Source organism: Echiichthys vipera (genome assembly GCF_963691815.1).
Source record: "Echiichthys vipera genome assembly, chromosome: 11".
NCBI lineage: Eukaryota > Metazoa > Chordata > Actinopteri > Perciformes > Trachinidae > Echiichthys > Echiichthys vipera.
In genome coordinates, this window is record NC_139836.1 from 28,230,676 (window position 1) to 28,253,724 (window position 23,049).

Genomic DNA, 23,049 nt, shown 5'->3' on the forward strand with positions numbered 1-23,049 from the left:
CCTAAGTCACATTCATTTTACTGAAGTATTAAAATTACACAAAGCTAACACACTTGAAGATGCCTGTCAGCAAAACTACCCCAACAAAATGCACTTACTGAATTCAACAGTCAAGTGAATGCTCAAGTCAGGGTAATATGAATGACATAAAACCATGTGAGGATTATTAAATAGTAACAAAGACATTAGAATGGTGTTCAGAATGAATACTTTAAATGGGAAACTGGGACTAAAAAGGTCAGCAAAATTACCCTAACAAAAAGCACTTACTGCATTCAGAATTCAAGTCAGGGCTTGTGTTTGAGTAAGGTTGGTACCAAGGGTATGCGTTTAGTAGTTAGTAATGTGAAACTGGTGTCATTGGCTGTCCCTTTATTTGTCCAGTGACATGCCTGTTGAAGAGCTCACAACCAAGACAACCCCAAAGAGAAGCACTTATGAACAAAATAATCATCAGTGTATCCATTTGAGGTTATCTGAATTTGATACCAATGAAATCTATCTTCATAACAATGGCCAGAACTGGACCCCAATGAGATAGGCAACACATTCAGTCTCATTCGTTTTTTTTCAAATGTAGACAACCCAGTAGAGAGGTATTTATGAACACAACAATCGCAATTGGCTCTTTATTAAGTGGTCTGACAGTGATTGCTAAAAAAATAATGCTTCCAACATATTCCTTTGTTTATGTCAAATAAAACGACCCCAACAAGTAGCACTTACTGAATTCAACAGTCAAGTCAATGCTCAAGTCAGGGTAATATGAATGACTTAAAACCATGTATCTGAATAAATGGCTGTCCCTTTATTTGTCCAGTGGCATGTCTGTTGAAGAGCTCACAACCAAGACAACCCCAAAGAGAAACACTTATGAACAAAATAATCATCAGTGTATCTATTTGAGGTTATTTGTATTTGATACCAATGACATCTATTCTCATAACAATGGCCAGAACTGGACCCCAATAAGAAATGCTATTCATTCAGTCGTATCAGTTGTTTTTTTAATATTTAGACAACCCAGGAGAGAGGTATTTATGAACACAACACTCGCAATTGGCTCTTTATTAAGTGGTCTGACAATGATTGCCAAAAAAACATGGCTTCCAACATATTCAGTTGTTTTTGTCAAATCAAACGACCCCAACAAGTAGCACTTACTGAATTTAACAGTCAAGACAATGCTCAAGTCAGGGTAATATGAATGACTTAAAACCATGTATCTGAATAACTGATTGTCCCTTTATTTGTCCAGTGGCATGCCTGTTGAAGAGCTCACAACCAAGACATCTCCAAAGAGAAGCACTTATGAACAAAATAATCATCAGTGTATCCATTTGAGGTTATCTGAATTTGATACCAATGAAATATTTCTTCATTTCCAGGCAGTAGTGTTTATCATGTTCAACCACCACGATAAATAGCACTATCTTAAATGTAACTTCAAGACAATCCTCAAGTTGGGTAATTTTCAAAACCTTGAAGTGTGTCCTCTTCTTTGCTCACGAGCTCTCCATGGCCTAGATGTTTCTTTCCGGGATCTTCTGTGTTTTGTCTCCCTAGCAGCAGAAAGTGGTTTAATGCACAGATTTGCACAACTTATGTCCTTGCTGCAGACGCTTCCACCCAACCCCGCCTTCATTTTGAAGGAGTTCCAATGGTCTTGACTATTGTAAGTAAACAATGGCTTTATGAATAGATGACCCTCATCTAAATGTATGCAAGCCATTAGCAGTTGATGAGTGCTCAATCAGCCACCATGAATCTCCTTGATGCAACTCTTTGCCACATGGGAACCCCAGTCAAAGCTCCATCAGCAGGACTTGAAAGTGATAGGAAACTGGGACTAAAGAGGTCAGCAAAATTACCCCAACAAAAAGCACTTACTGCATTCAGAATTCAAGTCAGTGCTTGTGTTTGAGTAAGGTTGGTACCAAGGGTATGCATTTAGTAGTTAGTAATGTGAAAATGGTGTAATTGGCTGTCCCTTTATTTGTCCAGTGAGGTGCCTGTTGAAGATTTCACAACCAAGACAACCCCAAAGAGAAGCACTTATGAACAAAATAATCATCAGTGTATCCATTTGAGGTTATCTGAATTTGATACCAATGAAATCTATCTTCATAACAATGGCCAGAACTGGACCCTAATGAGAAAGGCAACGCATTCAGTCTCATTCGTTTTTTGTTTTTTTTAATCTAAGCAACCCTAGAGAGAGGTATTTATGAACACAAAAATTGCTGTTGGCTCTTTATGAAGTGACTTGTGGTGGTTGCCAAATAATATGGCTTCCAACATATTCAGCTGTTATTGGCAAATAAAACTGCCCCAACAAGTAGCACTTACTGAATTTAACAGTCAAGACAATGCTCAAGTCAGGGTAATATGAATGACTTAAAACCATGTATCTGAATAACTGACTGTCCCTTTATTTGTCCGGTGGCATGCCTGTTGAAAAGCTCACAACCAAGACAACCCCAAAGAGAAGCACTTATGAACAAAATAATCATCAGTGTATCCATTTGAGGGTATTTGTATTTGATACCAATGACATCTATTCTCATAACAATGGCCAGAACTGGACCCCAATAAGAAATGCAATTCATTCAGTCTCATCAGTTTTTTTTTTTAATGTAGACAACCCAGGAGAGAGGTATTTATGAACACAACACTCGCAATTGGCTCTTTATTAAGTGGTCTGACAATGATTGCCAAAAAAATATGGCTTCTAACATATTCAGTTGTTTTTGTCAAATAAAACTGCCCCAACAAGTAGCACTTACTGAATTAAACAGTCAAGACAATGCTCAAGTCAGGGTTATATGAATGACTTCAAAACATGTATCTGAATAACTGACTGTCCCTTTATTTGTCCAGTGGCATGCCTGTCTAAGAGCTCACAACCAAGACAACCCCAAAGAGAAGCACTTATGAACAAAATAATCATCAGTGTATCTATTTGAGGTTATTTGTATTTGATACCAATGACATCTATTCTCATAACAATGGCCAGAACTGGACCCCAATAAGAAATGCTATTCATTCAGTCGTATCAGTTGTTTTTTTAATATTTAGACAACCCAGGAGAGAGGTATTTATGAACACAACACTCGCAATTGGCTCTTTATTAAGTGGTCTGACAATGATTGCCAAAAAAACATGGCTTCCAACATATTCAGTTGTTTTTGTCAAATCAAACGACCCCAACAAGTAGCACTTACTGAATTTAACAGTCAAGACAATGCTCAAGTCAGGGTAATATGAATGACTTAAAACCATGTATCTGAATAACTGATTGTCCCTTTATTTGTCCAGTGGCATGCCTGTTGAAGAGCTCACAACCAAGACATCTCCAAAGAGAAGCACTTATGAACAAAATAATCATCAGTGTATCCATTTGAGGTTATCTGAATTTGATACCAATGAAATATTTCTTCATTTCCAGGCAGTAGTGTTTATCATGTTCAACCACCACGATAAATAGCACTATCTTAAATGTAACTTCAAGACAATCCTCAAGTTGGGTAATTTTCAAAACCTTGAAGTGTGTCCTCTTCTTTGCTCACGAGCTCTCCATGGCCTAGATGTTTCTTTCCGGGATCTTCTGTGTTTTGTCTCCCTAGCAGCAGAAAGTGGTTTAATGCACAGATTTGCACAACTTATGTCCTTGCTGCAGACGCTTCCACCCAACCCCGCCTTCATTTTGAAGGAGTTCCAATGGTCTTGACTATTGTAAGTAAACAATGGCTTTATGAATAGATGACCCTCATCTAAATGTATGCAAGCCATTAGCAGTTGATGAGTGCTCAATCAGCCACCATGAATCTCCTTGATGCAACTCTTTGCCACATGGGAACCCCAGTCAAAGCTCCATCAGCAGGACTTGAAAGTGATAGGAAACTGGGACTAAAGAGGTCAGCAAAATTACCCCAACAAAAAGCACTTACTGCATTCAGAATTCAAGTCAGTGCTTGTGTTTGAGTAAGGTTGGTACCAAGGGTATGCATTTAGTAGTTAGTAATGTGAAAATGGTGTAATTGGCTGTCCCTTTATTTGTCCAGTGAGGTGCCTGTTGAAGATTTCACAACCAAGACAACCCCAAAGAGAAGCACTTATGAACAAAATAATCATCAGTGTATCCATTTGAGGTTATCTGAATTTGATACCAATGAAATCTATCTTCATAACAATGGCCAGAACTGGACCCTAATGAGAAAGGCAACGCATTCAGTCTCATTCGTTTTTTGTTTTTTTTAATCTAAGCAACCCTAGAGAGAGGTATTTATGAACACAAAAAATGCTGTTGGCTCTTTATGAAGTGACTTGTGGTGGTTGCCAAATAATATGGCTTCCAACATATTCAGCTGTTATTGGCAAATAAAACTGCCCCAACAAGTAGCACTTACTGAATTTAACAGTCAAGACAATGCTCAAGTCAGGGTAATATGAATGACTTAAAACCATGTATCTGAATAACTGACTGTCCCTTTATTTGTCCGGTGGCATGCCTGTTGAAAAGCTCACAACCAAGACAACCCCAAAGAGAAGCACTTATGAACAAAATAATCATCAGTGTATCCATTTGAGGGTATTTGTATTTGATACCAATGACATCTATTCTCATAACAATGGCCAGAACTGGACCCCAATAAGAAATGCAATTCATTCAGTCTCATCAGTTTTTTTTTTTAATGTAGACAACCCAGGAGAGAGGTATTTATGAACACAACACTCGCAATTGGCTCTTTATTAAGTGGTCTGACAATGATTGCCAAAAAAATATGGCTTCTAACATATTCAGTTGTTTTTGTCAAATAAAACTGCCCCAACAAGTAGCACTTACTGAATTAAACAGTCAAGACAATGATCTAGTCAGGGTTATATGAATGACTTCAAAACATGTATCTGAATAACTGACTGTCCCTTTATTTGTCCAGTGGCATGCCTGTCTAAGAGCTCACAACCAAGACAACCCCAAAGAGAAGCACTTATGAACAAAATAATCATCAGTGTATCTATTTGAGGTTATTTGTATTTGATACCAATGACATCTATTCTCATAACAATGGCCAGAACTGGACCCCAATAAGAAATGCTATTCATTCAGTCGTATCAGTTGTTTTTTTAATATTTAGACAACCCAGGAGAGAGGTATTTATGAACACAACACTCGCAATTGGCTCTTTATTAAGTGGTCTGACAATGATTGCCAAAAAAACATGGCTTCCAACATATTCAGTTGTTTTTGTCAAATCAAACGACCCCAACAAGTAGCACTTACTGAGTTCAACAGCCAAGTCAATGCTCAAGTCAGGGTAGTAAGAATGACTTAAAACCATTTAACTGAATAATTGGCTGTCCCTTTATTTGTCCAGTGGCATGCCTGTTGAAGGGCTCACAACCAAGAAAACCCTGAAGAGAAGCACTTATGAACAAAATAATCATCAGTGTATCCATTTCAGGTTATCTGAATTTGATACCAATGAATCTTCATTCATTCACAGTCTGTAGCATTTATCATGTTCAACAACCCCAACAAATAGCACTTACTGAAATTTACCATCAAGACTATCCTCAAGTTGGGGCATTTTCAAAGCCTTGCATGAGCCCTCTTCTTCGCTTGTGAGTTTCTCCATCAATCTATCAATCAAAACTTTATTTGTTAGGGACTGCACATTTATGAACAACGAAAACAACATATCACTGTAAAACTGCAGGATTATAGCAATCCGTAGTCCCTGCTAACAAAAAATAGAAAAAATACAAATACTACTAAGTAAATAAATAAAATTATTCCTAGTCTTGTGGAGGGATGACTATTCCAGACCCCCCCCCCCCACACACACACACACACACACACACACACACACACACACATCAGAAAACACATTCTTTCCAAATGCAGTGCACCTGTGGGGGATCTCACAGTCTCCTCTAACACAAGCCCTGGTGCTCATACCTTCCAGAGTCCTTTTCTTTATGAATTCAGGCAGTGGTGGTGGAGCAAGACCATGGAGACTTTTATATACACAAAACGCAAATCTAAATGTTTGAAAATTATGGAAACTTAAAAAATTGTCTTTTTTAAGAGTCTTGCAGATGTGGTAGGAGAAGGGTTTTTTATCCAGAGTCTTTATGGCTGTTTTATAGAGAGTGTCTATTGGTTTAAGTGCTGTCGTATATGCCAGTGACCAGCTTGTGAAGCAGTAGTCTATATGTGAGAGGATCATACAGTGTAAAAACATCACGGCTGCACTGGTGGGTAATGAATTCCTAATCTGTTTGAAATTTGCCAGGTTGTATTTGACAGAGTTAGTTTTTTGTTTTTTGTTTTTTTTTTTATAAGATGGCGCCATGCTAGTGCCAGCCTATTGTAGCAGCTCCCGGTACTTTGTACTTTTTACTAGGTTTTTGTCGTGTTTTTAGTGTGTTTTTTTATTTATTATTTGTACCCTGTGCTGTGGATACACACTGTCCACACCTCAAGATGTTTATCATACGGTTTGGATATCTCTTAGTTAGCTTTTTCGTGCTTTGGTCTCTCCTGGTGACTGGAAGCCTTGCCTGCCCTACAGCCGGCATTGTTAACAGTCGCGACCAGCTGATCGCCCTGGGGCCCCAAACACCCTTCGTCGGGGAGAGTACCACAGTACCGAAGGAGCTAAGGAGGAGACGGCAAGGCTGCAGAGCAGGAGCTAAACGGAGGAGGAAGTTTAAACCCTGCATCCCTGCAGTTATTACTGGAAACGTAAGGTCCCTGGTAAATAAGATGGACGAACTGGAAGCGCTCGTCAGGACGCAGCGGGAATACAGAGAGTCCAGTATCATGTGTTTCACAGAAACGTGGCTACACGACTAGATACCGGACTCAAACGCCACCATCCCCGGCTTCCATACGGTCTGAGCCGACAGAGACACCACTGCGAGCGGCAAGAAGAAAGGAGGAGGACTCGCCGTGCTCGTCAACAACAGGTGGTGTCACCCCGGGCACATCTCCGTGAAAGACCGGTTTTGCAGCCCGGACATCGAGCTCATCGCCATCGGACTGCGTCCTTATTATCTGCCACGGGAGTTTACCAGCGTCATCGCCATTACTGTTTACATTCCTCCGTCTGGAAATGCCGACGCAGCGTGTGACGTCATCAGCGCTGCGACCGCGGCATTACAGACGAAACACCCCGGAGCATTCGTCATCATCACAGGTGACTTCAACCACGTCTCTCTCTCATCCACTCTCCCAACGTTTCACCAGTTTGTCAAATGCACAAGGGAAAATAAAACCATAGATCTGCTGTATGCAAACGTTAAAGAGGCATACAGCTTCACTGCCCTCCCTCCCCTGGGAAGGTCAGACCACAACCTCGTCCTGCTCTCCCCATCATACACGCCTGTGGTTCAACAGCAACCAGTGACATTAAGAACTGTGAGGAAATGGTCTTCTGAGGCCATGGAGTCACTGCAGGGGGCTCTGGAAGCCACTGACTGGTACGCACTGTACAAACCACACGGTGAGGACATTGATGGCATTACTGATTGCGTCTGTGATTACATTGGGTTCTGCATTGACAACACCATCCCCAGTAAAGAGGTCCGCTGTTACCGGAACAACAAACCATGGGTTACCAGCGACCTGAAGGCCCTACTCAACGAGAAAAAGAGGGCCTTCAGGTCAGGGGACCGTGCAGAGCTCAAGCGTGTTCAGAGAGAACTCAAACACAGCATCAAGGAGAGTAAGGAAAACTACAGGAGGAAACTGGAATCCAAACTGGAAAACAACAACACCAGGGATGTATGGAGGGCGATGAGTGAGATCACCGGCTTCCAGAGGAGAGGAGGAGGAACAGCAGAGGGAAATGAACAACGTGCGAACGAGTTTAACCTGTTTTTCAACAGATTTGACCCCAGCTCCCCCAACAGCCCCCCTGCTGCTCCTCCGAGCAACTACCTCTTCTCACAACCCCCCCACAGCTCTACACCAGCCCCACAACCCCACCCCAACCCCCGCAGCAGACACCAGGTTCCACCACCCCCTGCCCCCCCTACCCCACCCCCTTCTGGCCCCCACCACAGTCGGTCTCACACCCCCCTCCCCCATGACCCTCGCACATCCCCCACTGCTACCACCCACCCCCCAGTCCGGTCTCAACATCACAGCCAGCCAGGTGAGGAGAGAACTGGAGAAGCTCAGCCAGAGAAAAGCCGCCGGTCCGGACCGCATCAGCCCTCGTGTGCTGAAGGCCTGTGCCAGCCAGCTCTGCGGATTTCTCCAGCACCTCTTTAACCTGAGCCTCCACCTTCAGAGAGTGCCAGTGCTCTGGAAAACATCCTGCCTTGTTCCAGTGCCCAAAAAAGCACATCCTGTGGCACTGGATGACTACAGGCCGATTTCACTGACCTCTCACATTATGAAGGTCATGGAGAGGCTGGTTCTTGCACACCTCAGACCCCTAGTGTGCCCATCACAGGACCCCCTACAATTTGCATATCAGCCTCATGTTGGGGTTGATGATGTACTCATCTACCTGCTGCAGGAAGCCTACTCCTCCCTGGATAGACCCAACACCGCTGTCCACGTCATGTTCTTTGACTTCTCCAGCGCCTTTAACACAATCCAGCCCAAGCTGCTGAAGGCCAAACTGGAGAACATGCGGGTGGATTCTCCTCTCGGCACATGGGTAAATGACTATCTGACGGGCAGGCTGCAGTATGTGAGTGTCCAAAACTGTGTGTCTGACCGCCTGATCAGTAACATTGGCGCCCCCCAGGGAACCATGCTGTCGCCCTTCCTCTTCACCACCTACACTGCAGATTTTAAGTACCGCACTGAGTCGTGTCATTTGCAGAAATTCTCTGATGACACGGCCATTGTGGGGCGTGTAGAGGTTGGAAGGGAGGACGAGTACAGGGACCTGGTCTGCAATTTTGTCAAGTGGTGTGAGGAGAACCACCTGCAGCTGAACGTGGCAAAGACAAAGGAGATGGTGGTGGACTTTAGGAGGAACAAGCCCCCGCCCTCTCCAGTCTGCATTGGTGGGACAGACATAAACATTGTGGGCACCTACAAGTACCTGGGTGTGGTGCTGGATAATAAACTGGAGTGGACCACAAACACACAGGCAGTCTACAAGAAGGGCCTGAGCCGGCTTTACTTCCTCAGGAGGCTCAGGTCCTTTAATGTCTGCTACCGGATACTTCAGATGTTTTATCAGTCTGTTGTCGCGAGCACCATCTTCTTCGCTGTGGTGTCTTGTGGTGCGGGCATCAAAGCAAAAGACGCAAACAAACTGAATAAACTCATAAAGAAGGCAGGGTCTGTTGTTGGCTCTAAGCTTGTCACCCTGGAGGAGGTTGTGGAGCACAGGACGCTGGCAAAACTGCTGGTGATCATGGACAATGTCTCCCATCCCCTCCATAAAACCCTGGACAAGCTTCAGAGCAGCTTCAGCAACAGATGAGTATTATCTGCAATACTGTACTTCTATTTTATTCTATTTTATTGTTGTTCATATTTTGTATTTTATATTTTATCTTATTTTAGTACTTCTGATTGCTCTGTACCGCTGCTACGATGACCTAATTTTCCCTCGGGGATAAATAAAGTTTTCTATCTATCTAGGCACTTTTTTGATGTGTTTCCTAAATGAGAGTGTCGAGTCCAGGATAACTCCCAAGTATCTGAATTTGCTCACCAAAGCGAGCTCCTCCCCTCCCAGAAAGACACCAGAATGATCAGCATTTGGCGGCCTTTTAGCAAAATACATACAGACACTTTTTTAACATTTAAAGAAAGGCATGAATCAGTGAGCCAGCCCTGAATATGAGACATTGCTGTCGTGAGTATTTGAGCAGCCTCTGTTGTGTTTTTCGCAGGGGTTAAAATCACGACATCATCTGCGTACAACTGTGCATTTACACCCTTACAGACATCAAATAAATCATTAATGTAAACTGAAAACAAAATAGGTCCAAGTATGGAACCTGTAGGGACCCCTACTGGACAGTCCAGGTAAGGGGATTTGACACCACTGACCACCACACACCACTTTCTATCTGCAAGATATGATCTTAACCAATTAAGGGCCTGTGTAGAAAAATTTAATTTTGAGAGCTTAGTTAACAGTACTCGGTGGTCAACAGTGTCAAAGGCCCTTTTAAGATCTAGGAAGACAGCTCCCACACAGTTGTTCCTATCCAGGAGACACTTGTTTTTTTCTATCACCATACTTAAGGCCGACTCTGTGGAATGGTGAGTCCAGAAGCCAAACTGCATCGGATGTAATGTTGTGTACCCGTTATTGAAGTGTTCAACTAACTGTTTAGCCACCCATTTTTCAAGATGTTTCTTTCTGGGATCTACTGTGTTGGGTCTGACTAACAGCAGAAAGTGGTTTAATGCAGATTTGCACAACTTATATCCTTGCTGCAAACACTTCCACCCAACCCCATCTTCTTTTTGATGAAGTTTCAATGGTCTTGATTTTTGTCAGTAAACATGGCTTTATGAATAGATGACCCTCCTCTAAATGTATGCAAGCCATTAGCAGTTGATGAGTGCTCAATCAGCCCCCATGAATATCCTTGATGCAACTCTTGGGAACAGCTCCATCAGCAGGACTTGAAAGTGATACAGATCTAAAATTCACATTCATCTTACTGAAGTATTAAAATTACACACAGCTAACACACTTGAAGATGCCTGTCAGCAAAACTGCCACAAGAAAAAGAAGCACTTATGAACAAAATAATCATCAGTCTATCCATTTAAGGTTATCGGAATTTGCTCCAGAGTTTCTTCATAGTCAAGATTTTTCTTTCTGGGACCTTCTGTGTTGTGTCTCAGCAGCAGCAGAGAGAGAGAGAGAGAGAGAGAGAGAGAGAGAGAGAGAGACCACATAAGCCTGGAGGGATAGCTCAGGGCTTGTGCCCTTTTCTATCCATTTATCATGTCAGGAAGGGGTCGGAGAGGTTGGAAGGGGCAAGGGACTCGTGAGGTTTTAGCACATGAAGACCAAAAGCACAAATAAATAGAAAAAGCAATAGACAAAACACTGTGTGTGTGTGTGTGTGTGTGTGTGTGTGTGTGTGTGTGTGTGTGTGTGTGTGTGTGTGTGTGTGTGTGTGTGTGTGGGCATGTGCATGATGATGTTAGGAGAAGTGCTCTACAAGTTAATTTCTGACTTTGGGGGGTTCTGTAAATCATTGGCCAGCTGCAGCATGACTGACATATGGGTATCAACTGTGGTGTGTGCTTCCTGAATGTTTTTTTGGAGTGAAGGGTTGTTTGTTGCTCTTCTCATGTAGTTCAGTGCTATGACTTGGTGTCTCTGTCTGATGGTGTGGATGTAATGGTTGCTGATGTAGGACGGGAGTCTGTGAGCCAGTTTCAGCGCTTTGTTTTGAATGACCTGTAGTCGTTGTAGCTGGTTGTCAAAGATGGCGATCCAGGCGGGGACGGAGTTTTCAAAAAGTGGTCTGATGTATGCTAGGTAAACTTTAATGACGCCATGTTTTCCACAGAGGGCTTTAAGGTGGTTGAGTCTGTTGTTTGCTCTTTATTCCAAATTATTGATGTGTTTGGTCCAGGTCATGTTATTTTGAAATGTTATACCAAGGAATGTTGCTTCTTTGCTGATATTGATTTTGTGATTGTTAAGTGACATGTAGATCTTGTTGGTCTGCAGGTGTGGGTTATTAGTGAAGAGGATGCATTGGGTCTTGACAGGGTTATGTTTGTTTCTCCACTTTGTCCAGGTTTCTATTTTAGTGATGCATGTTTGGAGTTTCTTGGCTGCTAGACAAACAACCAGTCCAGTTGTTTTTGACTGAAATTGCTTTGAGGATAACGATGACCTGGACGAATGAGAACATGCACAGGCTCTTGGCTGCTAGGTTTAGAAAATGTCTTTATGACAGATTAAAGAAGCAGACTTCTCTTTACCTTCTCGTGTTTTAGCCTGTGGCCTGCCAACATTGATGTGTTTATGGTAGAACAATGTATTATAAAATTAGAAAGGTCTACAAGAAGGAGTCAGCAGAGAGGTCTCACAGCAATCAAGGGGAATTTATTGAATCAAGGCTAACACAAATTCCAAGATCCAAAATCCCCAAATTCCTAAATTCCTAAATTCCAAGTGTCTCTAAACAGAACTTCCCGTCTTATACTGATGTCCGTTTGCTGACAACGTTTACACGCCCCATCAGGTCTTTCCAATACACACCCAGTACATTTACAATCAGTAGAGTCTACTTTGTGTCCAGACGTCATAATGCCCAAATACAGTTCTATTGTTTTCTAAACAGAATGTGTGCTTATCAGGCCTATGTCCCCAGTACAAGGTGACCTTGCCCTGTTATTCACTTTCTCAATCATGTTTTCTTCCACATGTTCTTCATCAACCCGGAGTGGTCAACCTCAAGGGACCCTGTGTAGGTTCAATTTACCCCATCCAAATATATTAGGCAAAATTAGGTAATAACGTGTACATGTTCTATAGTAAACAGATGCAACTCTTTTCCACATGGGGACCACCAGTCAAAGCTATATCAGCAGTACTTGAAAGTGATACAATAAAGCAGTTACATCTAAATAAATACTTCTAAAGTTACATTCTGCCAGAAGAACCTGGTAAAGCTTGTCAGATAGTGTGTATTATTGCATTTATATGAAAAAAGATCTAAACAAAGGGTATGTATGAATCAGTGGCGGCTGCTGGTCTTTCAAGGAGGCAAAGCTAATTTTTCCGGCCTACATCATAAATGTGTTTGTTTATTTATATGTAAATTCTATCCTTCGTTCCTTTTCAAGAAAACAATCTGTGACCTTGTCGTACCAACTAAGCGTCTTTTCCAGTGACTTTACCAGTGTCCTCTCAATGGCCAGCAGTGCTAAGCTGCTTAAAAGGCCTTGGCGCAGCTGGAGCTTCTGTGAAGTGTGACCAGCTGTGAGTGTGAGTGATCGTGACAGGGGGAGAAAGAAAAGAAAGAGTGACAGAACAGTCACCAAACACAACGCTAGTCGTTTTTAACAAACGTTTACACGCCCCATCAGGTCTTTCCAATACACACCCAGTACATTTACAATCAGTAGAGTCTACTTTGTGTCCAGACGTCATTATGCCCAAATACAGTTCTATTGTTTTCTAAACAGAATGTGTGCTTATCAGGCCCATGTCCCCAGTACAAGTTGACCTTGCCCTGTTATTCACTTTCTCAATCATGTTTTCTTCCACATGTTCTTCATCAACCCGGAGTTGTAAACCTCAAGGGACCCTGTGTAGGTTTAATTTACCCCATCCAAATATATTAGGCAAAATTAGGTAATAACGTGTTCAGAAACAGTTCAAAAAACTTAGATTTACCACAACTTCTTCTAGAACTACAGTGTCTGGTTATTTGAGTGATGCAGGGGTGTTAAACTGATCAAGTAAAGGGCCGCTGTGGGTGCAGGTTTTAATTCCAACCAAGCAAAAACAATTCAGCGATTGAATAAGTCAAGTCAGGTGTGTTCTTGCTTTGTTGGAATGAAAACCTGCAGCCACAGCTGTCATGAGCTCTCTCTCTCTGCCTGGCAACTCACTAATTGTACTCATCAGCTTCACCTGTCTCTGCTCTGCTCCCGTTTACCTGCCAGCTGCAGTGCATTTCCCACTCACCACCTCCAGCATAAAGAGTCCTGCTTTTCAGCTCGGCCTTGTCAGACCGTCTGCGAAGTTGCTTCTGTATCGTGCTTCACTGGCTTTACTCCCTGACTCCTGTACAACCCGAACCTGCCTGTAAACCTGCCTGATCTTCTTCCCCGGAAAACCCGACCTGCCTTCGCTAGTGATGGGCAAATGAAGCCCCGTGAATCACTGAGGCTTTCCTAGAGATGGGCAAATGAAGCCTCATGAAGCTTTTGAGGCTTCTTTCTGATTGTACCGAAAAAAGATTTGAAGCTTCAAAGCAAGACGCTACCAGTGACATCTAGTGGTCAGCTGCAATTATAGCAGCAATGAACCTCCAAGTGATTCACACATCATTGATTCCAGTTCCAACACAAAAGCAATAAAGTCATTATTAAGCAGTTGTGTCTTCATTCTAAGAATCACTGTTCACACATTAGTGTTACTATAAAATGTCAATTGACTAATAAAATGTTAAATGTGCTGTCCTGTTATTACCTGTAATTACTTGAAACGTGTGTTTTGGAGGTGTGACTGAGTTTGTGAGAAGTTTTTATGCAATTCAGTGGAAACCACTTATGGTTATGACTTATGATTGTGATGTAACATAATATGAAAAGATTCAAATGCAACATTGTAGAGGTACTTTTGTGAATATGTGAGATTGTGCTTGTGCTACAGTGTCAAAAAAAAGTGAATATGTGCTTGGGGGTTGTGTTGTTCTTGTGTTGTGAATGCTTGTGCTACACTTTATTACATGTTTTTATTTAAAAACAAAATTTGTTCAATGGTGCTTGGCTTCAAGCGGCTTCTTTTCTGGCTGACGATCTCGCCAGCCTTGGAAAAGATCCTCTCACAGGGGACAGAGGATGCTGGTGTAGAGAGATACTGTGTAGAAACGATAAAAAGGTGCGGGTAGGCAGACTTTTGGAGGAGCCAATATTTTAGCGGGTCCTCTGTCCTGGGCAGTAGTTTGTCCTTCAGATATCTGGATAAGTAAAGAAAAAATGCAAGGTCATGATCATTTGAGCAAGATATGAATACAAAATGAATTAGAATATCTAAAGTTAAAATGTTTTACCTCTGGACCTCTGCTATTGCACTGGCGGTACAATTGGATGGACGTTGTGCATCCACATGGCTGTCGAGTAGGTCCCAGAGGCTGTTGTTCTGGACAGGGGGTGGACCCTCTGCAGGTGGCAGTGGCAGAGCCGGTGCAGGCATTATATTTGCACATTCTCTTGTGAGCCTTTCCACCGCTGCCTGACAGCTCGTTGAGCTGCAGAAGCCCACCTCTTTGAATCGGGGATCCAGTAATGCGAAAGTGTTAAGGAAGTTACCTTTTCCAGCATGGCACATTTCTCCTGCAGGTTGGTGTTTATGTTATGAACCAAGTTGCTGGCTATATGATGTGTTACTGAAGCACACTGTCTTACAGCTTGGTGCTTCAGCATTTTGACCATGGGGATCACCTTGGATCCAGACACCCTCCTTTCTGTTGACATCTCCTCTGTGGCCTGGTGGAAGGGAGAGAGGACTGAAATGCACTGATTAATAGTTTCATAGTCCTCAGCAGTAAATGGCAGGAGGGGGGTGTTGAGGCTGCTGAGGGCTGCACCCAGGGGCTCCCTCTGCTCGTACAGCCGCTGGAACATTGAGAATGTACTGTTCCAGCGGGTGTCCACTTCTTGCACAAGTTTGTGCTCGGGTCGGCCCATCTGTCGCTGGATTTCACAGAGCTTTTCTTTGGCTGTGGTGCTGGACTTGAAATGCCCCACGATTTTACGTGCCCTGGTGCGTAGCTCATCCAGGTCAGATGTCTGTGTCAATGACTTCTTCACCACCAGATTTAACATATGAGCAAAACAGTTAATGTGACGCACATTAAGAATATTGGCACAAGCAATCATATTAGGTGCTGCGTCTGTGACCAGCGCCCTCACTTTGGCTCTGATTCCCCACTCAGCCATCACAGTGGCTTTGGCCTCTGCAATGTGTGCTTCAGTGTGGGACCGGGGGAATTGCTTGACACCAAGCAAGACAGTTTTGAGCTGGACCTCCTCTGTGACAAAGTGCCCAGTCACTGCCAAGTAGGCATCCATGTTTATGGAGGTCCACATATCTGCGGTTAAACAGATAGTGGACGCCTTTGCCACTTCTGCCACGGCCTGCTCTTTTCTGATCTTATATTTTTCTTCCTTCATCCGTTTCAGGGCCTTCCTTCCTGGGATCATATATGTTGGATCCAGGAGGTGGACAAAGGCCCTAAAGCCTTCATTCTCCACCACAGACAATGGCTGTGTATCCACAATGACAAGGTTCAGCAAGGCCTCATCCAGCTGTTGCTTCCTGGACACTGATGAAAGAAAAATATTTAGGTTACGTGTGCAACTATCAAATCTTATTGTATATAAATATTATAGACTCAACTGAAGAATAGGTTGTATTAAATAGTTACAATACCAGAAGGGTCAGCAGGGTGAGCTTCAGCTGAGGTGCTCGGCTGAGAAGTTGCTGCATCCTCATGCTTGGCACGAAGATGCCGCAACATAGAGGAGGTGTTATTCCCATACACCAGCTCTCGCGAGCATATGAGGCACTGAACCTAAATTCAAAAAAATACATTAAGAAAAGTATTTACACGCGATATTAAAACAGTCAAGATAATATGAAGTTGAAAATAATACAAGTGATGTCATAACATTCATTCTTTTTCTGTAACCATTACATCCAAGTGTAACAAGAAGATATTTTGCTATGGCATATTATTTTATATATATTATATCTCATTGCTCCTCAATGCACAACTGAGCGCCACAGGAAGTCATTCCTGCCTGTGGCCATTAAACTGTATAACTCCTCTGTCAAAACAAACAAAGCATAATTATAATTACGCATTTGTAAAGCTAATGATTTCACTTTATATATCTGTTTACTGTATTTTAGCTCGTTTTCTACTACTTTGCACGGAGCAACTGGAACAAAAGCAATTTCTCCCCGGGGATCTATAAAGTATTCTGATTCCGATTATAAAACACCTACCTTAGTGGGTGACACAAGTTCGAAGTGTTCCCATACACGGGAACGCTTTCTTCCACTCGGATTCTCCATCACTCAAGTAGGGTTGTCGCTGTCAAAGGTCTGTAAGAACGCAATGAGGCGGGGGAACACTGGGCATCTCGGTCTCCTTAAAAAGAACGAAGCCGCGCCAAAGTTTCGAATCAGTCACCTCACTTCCGGTGGTTCGTTGCGACGTGTGAAGCTTCAAACGTCATCGGTCATGTGATCGCGGAGATTTGATACAAGCCTCGACACAGCGCTTCGGACCAGCCTGCTTCAGGAAGAGCGACACAAGCTCCAAAGCCTCGGTATCGTTTGCCCATCCCTAGGCTTTCCAGCCCATTGCTTCACCAAAAGGTTCACTCATCGAGGCCTCAATGAAACAGTAAATACTGCCATCTGCTGGACAAATTAAATTACAGTCAATGCCATTGTACCACGACTTGAGCTGAAATGTATGATTTACTTATGTGTGCAGAAACAATAAACAATGGATATTTCTATAGTATGATCATGTGTAAGTATGTGGACAACAACACAGACATGGAGCTCTGTTCTTAATTAAAATACCAATGAAAACATTTCAAGAGTTGGTATTTTTATTCAAAAACACTAGTTTTTCCAATGTTTTAGGATTCAGGCGGTTCCTTTTTTTAGACAACACTTCTCCAGCCTTCGAAAAAACCCTCTCACATGGCACTGAAGACGCTGGCGAACATAACCAGGTCACTGCCAGTTTGTGAAGGTGTGGATACATGGCTTTATGTCCATGCCAATATACGAGTGGATCCTAATCCCTTGAAATATTCATCTCTGCCAAGTAACGATCCACTTCAATCACGGCATCTGCCACCACACTTGAGCTGCTCCCGCTGCTGTTTATGGCGTCATCCAACAGCCGACAAAGTTCACCTAATAACAAAAAAGGGGGGTGGGGTGTCATGCACAATACCACTGTCATAATCAAGGATACAGATGGGGTTACTTACTATTGCCACCAGATTGAGCCACGCGAGTGTTTTGCAGCTGGTCTGGGGGGGCAGATGAGGCTTCATGCCTTATTACATTTGCACACTCATTTTTCAGCCGGTTCACTGCTTCTTGTCTCCTGGTTGCATTTTCGAATCCTAATTTTTTAAATCTTGGATCCAATAAAGTTGGCATTGTCAGGCCACCTGCTGACTCCAAAGAACTCATGTGGTCCCTCAGACGTCGAACAAGGTTGTCCCCCAGCTGCCTCGCAATGGTGGATGCATTCATTGTGTGCATCTTGTTTGTTATTGCATGATGCAACATCTTCATGAGAGGTATCAGCAGAAAACCTCAACTGTTGCTTGGTGGAATGGGGCGAGTACACTCAGAGTGTTGTTCACAGTCATACTCAGCTGCTGTAAGGGGGGGTAATGTCTGTTTTCAGTGAGGCCAGGGCTGCCCCCACTGGCTCTCTTAGCTCATACAGCCGCTGCAACATAAGGAATGTGCTGTTCCAACGCGTGTCTACCTCTATTATCATTTTGTAGGGCTGCCTTCCCATCTGCTCCTGCACTTGGACCAGTCGCTCTTTCGCAATAGTGCTTGTGCGGAAGAGGGTCACCAACCTCCTACATTTCTGCCTTAATTCATTTAGTCCTTCCACATCATCGAAGGACTTGCGAACAATAAGGTTTATTGTGTGAGCAATGCATATTGCATGCCTCACATTTAGCTGTCTCACACAAGCGTTCATGTTTGATGCGCCATCAGTGACAAGACACTTCACCTTATCTCTGATGCCCCACTCCTTCATGAGCTGTACATGCCCCGCTGCAAGGTTTTCTGCTGTATGGGCCTTTGGAAAATGTTGCACCCCAAGCAGAGTAGTGCAGAGCTGGTCTTCATCGTCAATGAAATGGCATGTCACTGCCAGGTAGGCGTCCATATTGATGGACGTCCACATGTCAGACGTGAGACTGACAGCCACAGCCTTCTGGACCTGCTCTCTGGCCTTCTCCTTGGCCTCCTGATATTTTATATCCACCATTGCTTTCAGAGCCTGAGGGTGAAAAGAAGAGCTGTTATGATGACCAACATAAAAATGACCACATTGGCTCTGTTCACACACCTTTCTACTGGGGAGAATATAGTTGGGATCCATTAGGTGCATGAGCTCCCTGAAGCCCACATCCTCCACAACGGAGAACGGCTGGGAGTCCTTGATGATCATTTTGACCACAGCCTCATCCACCATTGCTTTTCTGGAACCTGTAACAGTTATCAGTTAACAGTGATGCTGGTGTGTTGTAGGAGCTGAACACGAGATTTTGACAACATGCAAAAAAATATCTGATGGTACTTTGGCTTGTATCCGGCCTGTTGGCAGGCTGGGCATGCTCATGCAGTGCTCTGTAATGGCGAAGCATGGAGGAAGTGTTGTTGCTGTATGTTAGCTGTTTATCACACAGCAAGCACCTCACCTTTAAGGAAGTCATACATATTAGGACTGATAGTTCAGTGTATAGCGAGTATACAATATTCACTATTTTATGTATATCATTACACATACAAACCTTATTATGATCAGTCAACTCAAAATACTCCCAAACAGGTGAGGACTTCCTCTTTCTTGCTGGCTCCATCTTTGTGAAAAGGAATTTGTGGCAAAACAAACAAAAATGGAACTGGTAGGAATGTTAATGCTCCTACAGTGCTTTGTAGTAAAATCACGCTTAACATATACATGCACCATCACATGAATAAATCATTCCCCAACACCAGTGTTTATTTTTTCAACTCATTTTATTAATGATACACAAAACAGTTGTACATATTTCACTTAAACATGTTATCTTTAAGAATGAGTAAAACAACACTGCTGTCAAACTGTGGCTTCCCAGTGACGTCTTTACATACATGAGTCAAAGTAGAGTGTATGTGACTGAAGAAAGTGACAGAAGGTGCACATATATACTCAGGAGTGACATTTACAAACATAATAACTGACATACACACAAACAAACACAAACCAGTGTAAAAGGAAAGAAAAATATATATCTCACATCAAAGCCCTACAGTGGGGGAAATGATCTACACTACTCCTTCTACTTCTCCTACTCTCCTGCTACTGCTACTCTTATTCTGACAAACTCTCTCCAACTCTCTCCAACTCTCACTAACTCTCACTAACTCTCTCTAACTCTCACTAACTCTCTCTAACTCTCGCTAACTCTCTCCAACTGTCTCCAACTCTCTCTAACTCTCACTTACTCTCTCCAACTCTTCTCACCATAAACGCCTACAACACCCACAGCGTGCCTCGAGGTTTGAAGCGTTTTATTGGGAAATGATACGGTGAACGAACCAATGACGTGATCTGTCCAAACCGAGGCCTCGTTTGTCATCGGTTACGTCATTTTCCGGAAGCGATACAGGCCTCGAAGCGCGGCTTCATTTGACACGCCCACTTTTACTCGAGACAAGCCTCAATGCCTCAGTTCATTTGTCCCATCACTAGCCTTCGCCCCTGAACCTGCCTGATCTTCTGCCCTGGTAAACCCGACCTGTCTTCGCCCCTGAACCTGCCTGATCGTCTGCCCTGGAAAACCCGACCTGCCTTCTCCTCTGGACCTGTATGATCTGCCCCGGAATTCCAGCTCCTCTGCAGGCCAGCTTGGACGCTCCACCACCACCTGCACGAGACGTCTCTGGAGAACACACACACACAGGCTCACGACATCGCAATCCCTTTCCCTCTCTGGAACCCTCAATAAAACTCTTAAAACGTGACGCACTTGTGGTCCTCATCTGTCTGGTCCGTGACAGTACGGTCTGACCAGCATGGACCCAGTGCACGACACACCCAGCATAGAACCCATTGACTCTGAACCACCGACTGCCATGCAGCGCCTCGAACATGCAGAGGGAGCGATGCAACGGATGGCTGGAGACATCTCATCGTTGATTCAGCTCGGTCACCAACAACAACAGCGTATCCAACAGCAGCAACAACAGCTAGCCCAGGTCCTGCAAATGCTCACAAACCTGACCTCTCCGTCTGCTCATGACCCCTCCCCAGCTACACCTGCAACTGCACCTGCTCTGTCTGCGCCTTCTCTCCTCTCTGCCCCAGCACCTCTTCAGCATTCAATTGTTCCAGACCCCAACGCTCCAGCTCCCTGTGCGCCTGAGCCAAGGATCGGCAACCCAGAACGTTTCGATGGCACCCCGGCTCATGTACGGGCATTCTTAACCAGCTGCCGGGTCCAGTTTTCGCTACAGCCCAGGACCTTCGCCACAGAGGGGGCCAAAGTGGGGTACGTCATTACACACCTGACGGGCCGGGCTCGACTGTGGGGAACCGCTGAGTTTGACCGGCAGACCCCAGCTTGTGCTTCCTTCGATGCCTTCGTCGAGGAGATGTTAATGGTGTTCGACCTGGGCTCATCAACAGCGGAGGCGTCCAGGGAACTGATGACCATCCGCCAAGGGAACCGGACTGTGGCGGACTACTCCATTGATTTCCGAACCCTGGCAAGGCGCAGCTCATGGAACGGGGCCGCACTAGTGGATGCCTTCCTTCACAGCCTGGCGGATTATGTGAAGGATGAACTCGTCTCGCATGACCAACCCTCAACACTCGATGAGGCCATCGCCCTTGCCGTTCGTATCGACCATCGGATCCAGACACGTCGACGGGAGAAGGGACGCTCCACCCAGCCGTCTGTCCGCACTCTGAGTAATTCGGCTGCTCGGCCACCCTCTTCAGTCACTCCCCAGAGCCAGCTCGACCCGCCAGAACCCATGGAGATTGGCCGTGCCTCTCTCACTCCTGCAGAGCGCCAGCATCGCCTCTCGTCCAACCTCTGCCTGTACTGTGGGGCCAAGTCATCGTGTCGCCACCTGTCCAGTAAAAGCCGGAGCTCATCGGATGTAGGAGGGATCCGGTTGAGCTCGATGATCACCCAACCCTCCACCAGCCGTAAGCCCCTGTTTCAAGTTCGACTTGTCCTCTCCGAAACCACCCATACTTTAGCAGCCCTGGTGAACTCCGGTGCCGAGGCTAACATCATGGACATCGAGCTGGCCCATCAGTTGGGGCTGGAGAGTCAACATCTGCCCTGTCCTGTCCCAGCCCGAGCTCTGGATGGCCATCTCCTTGGCACAGTCACCATCTTCACTGCCCCCATCTCAATGTTGCTCTCAGGTAACCACCATGAAACTATCCGTTTTCACCTGCTCCGCTCCCCAGGCCAGCCCCTCATCCTGGGTTACCCATGGCTGCGCCAGCATAACCCCCACCTTGACTGGACGACTGGGACAATCACTGAGTGGGGAAAGGACTGCCACCGGACCTGTTTGCGCTCTGCCATGCTACCCTCCTGTTCGGTACCCACCGATTCTGTCCCTGACCTCTCTAACATCCCCACATGCTATCACGGACTCCGGGAGGTATTCAACAAGGCCAAGGCCACTTCTCTGCCCCCACATCGGCCCTACGACTGTGCCATAGACCACCGTCCTGGGTCACGCAATACCAAGCCTGACGCCCTGTCCCGTCAGTTTCAGAGAGACGATATGCACACCAAGGAACCCGTGCCCATCCTGCCTGGTCCCTGTGTTGTTGCTGCCCTAACCTGGGATGTTGAACAGCAAGTACAGGAGGCTCTCCGCAACCACCCTGGACCCAGTTCATGTCCTGCAGACCGTCTCTTTGTCCCCGAAGAGTTGAGATCCCAGGTCCTACAGTGGGGACACAACTCCCGTCTTGCTTGCCACCCTGGATCCACTCGGACCTGCCATCTACTCACCCAGCGGTTCTGGTGGCCGTCTCTAAAGAAGGACGTTCGAGAGTTTGTTCGTGCCTGTCCCACCTGTAACCAGAACAAGTCTTCCAACCAGCCCCCAGCTGGCCTACTCCAGCCACTACCTGTGCCCTCACGACCTTGGTCGCATGTCTCTCTGGACTTTGTTACTGGCCTACCCCCATCTGACGGCATGACTGTCATCCTCACCATAGTGGATCGTTTTAGCAAGATGGCACACTTCGTCCCCCTTCGGAAGCTGCCATCTGCCAAGGAGACCGCCCAGGTGGTCCTAGACCACGCCTTCCGGATACACGGGTTGCCAGGGGATGTCGTCTCGGACCGGGGCCCACAGTTCGCTTCCACCTTCTGGAAGGAGTTCTGCCATCTGCTGGGGGCCACAGTCAGTTTATCCTCTGGATTTCACCCCCAGTCCAATGGCCAGTCGGAGCGAGTAAACCAGGAGCTAGAGAAGGCACTCCGTTGCGTTGCATCTTCCAACCCCCGGGCCTGGGCAAAACAACTGACATGGGTGGAGTATGCACACA